Genomic DNA, 6,000 nt, shown 5'->3' with positions numbered 1-6,000 from the left:
TTAGGTCATAACTGTTGTCAACATTCATTTCGGTCATAGGCATACTGATGATCCGTCCATGATCCATATAAACCCAAGGTGTGGCCCAAAGACATTGGGGCGTTTGAAGGGGTCATACTTCACACTTAGGATGGTTGAGTCCATTGTAGTCACTTGGTGCGAAGGTCACACAATCCCTGGTTATAAGGCAGTGCTTCACTTCTCCTTAGATGGTAGTCATACCCGTTACTCACCAAGTATGACCCTCACCAACCTTCTCTCCCGAAGTCCCTAACTCTTCACTTTGAGTGACACATGCCTCCTGGACACAACCATTTCTGGCTTGTTAGCCGACCAGTCATAGACATGCTACGGCGCAGAAGTTACCTTCCTCGTTTGATAACCATGGCTTGATGCCTCGTCACAGTTGATGGATAGTCTCTAGAGAAGCCCAAGACTGAGGAGGGACAGTGTATCCCATTAATCTTTTCCCCACCTTCCGGATCTGCAACGCCTTTTGTTGACGCTGCTCAGCTACTCGGTCTTGGGTATACCAGTTGTCACGCCCTGGTATACCCTGGCCTTTGCTTGACACGGACAGCATTTTACCGAACGGAGATCACCCGTTAGGCCCCTACTACCCATGGTTTAGAACAGATCCTTCCGGAATCACGAGACTCAACCGAAAGAACAAATGCCTCACGAATGTTTACATGTTGACAATAATTATTTCCATCCCTAAAACCTCACCGAAGGATCTACTCACACATAGCGAAATTCATAAATGCGAAATGAATTAAACACATCATATAACAAAAAGGAAATACTTGAATAAGAGAAATAGTACCTAGGCCACGAGCCTTAATCTTGTTCGAATGGAAAACAGAACGGAAATAGGAAATAGTACTGAAATATAAAATTGTTTTGAATGCCACAACTTGGCAGAATTAAAGTAATAATCTAAATAAAATGAGAGTTCAAAAGGGCCAAGAAGTTCTTCACGCCGCACATCTTCAACCTTTTATACTGCCAAAATGGTCAAGGTCTAACCCTAGCTGCGCCAGCTTCATATCTTCATCATAGCTCAATCCTTGATTGATCCGATTGAAGATAGCTTCCAGGTGCATGCTATAGTCAACCTTTCCCTTTCTCCATATTCTTCCAGTTCCTTCTTCATTCTTCTGCATCCTTCCTCCAAATCTTCGGGATTTACTTTCCTTTCTTGGCTTTGGCTGTCTGCTTCTCATTGTAGTGGTCAGACGGATTGCTTCATTCGGTTTGACTCATACCAGGTGGGTTGCTTTGGGTTCCCATGCCCCAAGTCAGACTTGAGAGGTACTGCGCCTAGGGTCCATGCTGGTAAACATAACATTGCAATCTGGGCTCGGTAATGCCCATTCCAACCAGATTTCTTCCGTTTCCGCTCTACTGGGCCTTTCTTCCCCAACAACTTTGTTTTCCCCTGGACAGACCTGTACTGACACAAACAAAGAGAAAAACAGGGCCAAATGGCCCAAAAGTCAAAGACGCATCTCTGGGCAGAAGGTACTCTTGTACTAAACCCGATTCAAGATGGCTGCGGGCAAAGTCTGAACCAAATGGGTTGGCCCATATGAAGTACATGCCCAACACCCAAGTGGAGCTGTGGAGATAAAGGACCCAAAGACTAGAAGCATATTCAAGGTCAATGGGCACAGGTTGAAGGCGTACTATGGGCAGAGTTTGAAGATATCAGATCCTAGTCTGAAGGACCTTAATGAAAACCCAAATTGAGAAGCACTACATCGTGCCCACAACGTTAACCAAGGTGCTAACCGGGAAGCAACCCAGTATTTGGTATGTTTTTAGTTTTCTTTCCGTTTCTTTGTTTTTATGTTTATTTTTCATTTTTGTTCGGTTTGACCATCCCTCCAAGGTGTTACCTTGCTTGGGGAGGGGGAGTGTTTCTTGTCTTGATGGTGTGTAGGTTTTGAGATGCCTCAGAGGGCACAGGAGATGAAAGGTCGCGCAGAAGCTTAGAGGGCACAGGTAACAGATAGGAGGGGAAAGGTCCAAAATTAAAACCTTTTGACACCTACACTCCCCTCCACGTTAGCCTAAACCCTAGCCCTACTTACACCATTCCTCTCCATTTTCCTCCTAAACAACATAACTTCCCTCTTTCTTCTTTCCCCACAATCACATCACTCCGAAAATCCAACCGCTGGCCACAATCATTACAACCTCCATCTCTCCGAACAAAACCCCTTCCCTCACTCCAAAAATGGCCAAAACCAGAAAAGCTTCAGCCACAATCGCTCCCACCACCACCACCAAACCCAAAGCTTCGAAAACCAAAAAGCCAAAAACCTTCTAGGGGAAGCCACTAATCCCTCGGCGCAACCACAGTCGTCGCGCGAGGTGGAGCAACAAGAGACGACGGCGTTCACCGCCAAGACTTTATCTTAACTGGCGGGGCACAAGAGGGCACCCGCGACACTGGAGCCATCTCCGGTGAAGTGCAGCAAAGGAAAAGCCTCCGATGCTGGTTCTTCTCTGTCGACAGAAAATGAGAAGGCGGCGGTGATACTTTGCACCGCCAAATCACAGGAGGACCCTCTTGATTTGATAGGTACCGGCGAGGACGAGGAAGATGAAGATATGGTAGTGATGAGAAGTACCCCTGGATCCCGACGCCTCCTTACGAGACAACAAAAAGGGAAGGCAGCGATGGTGCATACGGTGAAGACGGCCAAGGATGAGTTCAGCATGCGTACCTTGGCTATGCCCAAGTGGTTGGTATTGGAGCCTTGGAGGTACTGGGCTGAAGGAGGAGGTGAAGGTAAAGTTCGCGACAATTGGTTGGGGGCCCTTCCTCAAGTGGAAGGGCATTGTTTACGAGGACCTGGTGAAGGAGTTCTACTCCACGTTGAAGGTGGAGGTCAGCAGCCATGAAGGACCGATGAACGCGGAGTTCAAGTGCTAGGAGAACCGATGACGACAACCATGAACAAGGTCAATCGAATAGTGAAGATGGTGGACACCTGGACGCGCTGATGTCACCCCAGTACAATACGGCACTGAAGGTTGTGCCCTCGGATTACAATGATCAAGCAGCTTGGGCATAGCTGGGCACGGGAGGCAGGTTTATTGCCCAGATCAGCAAGGGGACTCAGCTGAGGTCCCACGCACTCCGCATCTACCGCAGGATCCTAGCTTATAACTTGTTCAGAAAGAGAGACAGCAGCAACGCCTTGAGGCAGCTCAAGCTTTTTCATCCTGTGGGCAATGGAGAACAAGAAGCTTCTCAACTTTGCATTCATCATATTCACCCACATGAGGAACGTCATAGGCAAGAAGGGGCAGCGCCTATCCTTAGGGCACTTTGCCTCACATTTCGTGGACGAGATGAAGCTGGCTAAGGATGGGATCACTTTGCCCAAGATGCCAGAAGAACACTTCTATATGCCCACATATCAAAAGATGTTCACCCTCTGAGCCGACAAGGAAGGAAGGTTGCGGATGCAAGACCTACCAGAGATGAAGCCCCCTATGCCACCAGTTCAGTCTAGAGCAGTTATTCAAGCGGGAGGGAGTTCCCACAGAAGTGCCACCCCAGAGCCTCGCGAGTCAGAGTTAGCGAGGCTTATAGGGCAAATGCTGGAAGTGATGATGGAGGTCAGAGAAATCCTACGTGCCCAGACGGAGCACACCAGGTATCCCGATGTGGCTTAAACTATGCCATCCCTTGTTTCAGTTTCTTCGATTTTTTTTTATTAGTTTTTCTGTTTTTTGTGTGTTTGTTTGTGTGTTGTCTATTTGCCATTCTCTTCTTTGGCTTGCCACTTTGCCTAAGGCAGAGTGTGCGAGTGGGAAGGGGGATTGGTCCTTTGTTGTTTTCTATTTTTTGTTTTATTTTTGTTGTGTCTGTGCCTTCCTGTTCACACCCTTTGCCCAAAGGAAAGTGTGTGAGTAGGAAGGCACCCTTCTGTAAAATGAAATGTCCCCCCATCCTCAGGCACTTGGCTTTGCCCAAAGTGTGTGAGTGTGGGGGCCTCTACGCTGTCCCATTTTTAGTTTGTTTTGTTGTTCGAATCTCACCAGGCATGATTTGTACTTGTGATTTGGGCATGATGATGGTGTTCTGTATATGTATTTGACATGAATATGCCTAGTGATAGCAAGTATGACAGATTGATTACGTTGGGCACATACCCTGTGAAGTTTTGAGTTTTCATGCTATATATGTTCATTCAAGCATGCTCTTTATTTTCTGTGTGATTTTTGGTTCTCTGTGCTTGAGTGGAACTAGAACTTGCCTATTTTCTCGCCAAGGCCTCATTGAGTTGGTTTTAGGGTCTTAGATGACTTAGGCATTTCTTTCACTTATCCCCATGCCAAAAATGTAAAACTCTACACTTATCCCTAGTTTAACCCCTTTTGAGCATGATCGTTTCTTTGAAATATCACTTTAAATTTGCCTATATGAATTGTCAAATGAATTAGGGCAGATAAGAAGTCAAATGGAGATAAAGTAGTGGAAATAAAATGGGAAGAGGATGTGCCTTATCACAAATCATAATGTGCCTCTTAAAAGTGAAAAGAGAAAAAAAATAATGGACTGGAAAATGAAAAGAAAAATAAAAAAAATACAAAGTTTAAAAGTTGTATGTGCTTAGGCCTGTGAGAAGAGGGCATAGTCTGATGCAAAAATGGGAAGGGTAGTTGTGCCCTAAACTGAATTCATTTGACTTAGTTCAGAGCCAAATACTTCCTACCTATGCCTAAAGCAACATTACAACTCTATAAAGACCTACGGATGAGAACCTATTACCGATATTTTTGAGAGACGGAGGCTTGAGAAGGTAGGCAAGCCTATAGTGAACGCTTAGGGCAGAGAACATGAGCGATACACTGAACCCCTATACACAGAGTGATCAGCGAATTGGTGAGAAATCCCCTTTGTGCCCAACATGTTTCCTGACTTGCTTGAGGGCAAAATCTGTCTTTAATCCGTTACATGCATGTTTAATTCTTTCCCCAGATCGCTTGTGCTTTGATTGCTTTGGTCTCGTTGGTGTCCTTCTTTCTTTTTCTTTCTTTTCTTGTTTTTGGGTAAGTTGCATTTACACGCTTGAGCACAATGCGTGCTTAAAGTGTGTGAGTGTGACAAGCCCCTTTTTCATGCTCTTTTTTAGTGTGGGTTTAGGTATAGCATGCTTGTGTGTGTGTTTGTGCCTGGGAGGGCATATTTTGATCACAGGAGTGTGTAGGGCACATTATGGATGGAACAGGCTCCATTCCGCGAAAGATGTAAATACCCGACTTCAGACAAAGGCACAATCGATGCTGTGCCCATATCAAGTACCACGCGGGATCGGGTCGTGTTCGAACGGAAGTAGCATGATCAGAAGACAAAGGAATGAAGACAAAGGAAAGGAGGCCAAGAGAGAAGTTGCATTTGGGCACAACTGGAGTGAGCAAGCAAGGGCGGGAATATTTGCCTCTTGGGCCTAGAAAATGAAGGAAATCCACTTACCTTCCCAGCCGAGATTCATTGCCATACCGGAGGCTCTACAGATTCTAGGGCACGACATGGAAGGAAAGAACCAACCATGCAAACCCTAGCACAGCCGCCGCCTGTTCTGGGCCAAGCCCTAGCCCATGCCTTCTATATAAATATGGATGCACTACATGCCCAGAGGAGTCTTCGACAGTCCTGAGAGTTGAAGTTCGGCGAGTGCACTGATCCAGTTTCACCCCTTACGCGGCCACTTTCCTTTAATAGCGTTCCTAGTTTTCTTTTCATACTTTGAGTGACTATGAGGCAGATACAAGGCCACAGGCCATTTTACTTTTTAGTTTTATGTTTGGTTTTGTCATGCCCGGAGTTGGTGCCGGCAAGTAGGCTCTTTAAATTTTGCCCAACGTTTTTATTCAAGTATGTTTTCTTTTTAAATTTATTGTGCCTTTACTTTCATTATGAGTAGCTAAGTTTTTATACCCGGTATGGGCTAAGTTGATGTGTTATGGGGTAATCAT

The sequence above is a fragment of the Salvia miltiorrhiza genome, chromosome 5 (genome assembly GCF_028751815.1).
Source record: "Salvia miltiorrhiza cultivar Shanhuang (shh) chromosome 5, IMPLAD_Smil_shh, whole genome shotgun sequence".
In the NCBI taxonomy this organism is placed as follows: domain Eukaryota; kingdom Viridiplantae; phylum Streptophyta; class Magnoliopsida; order Lamiales; family Lamiaceae; genus Salvia; species Salvia miltiorrhiza.
Note: the sequence above shows the minus strand (reverse complement) of the source record.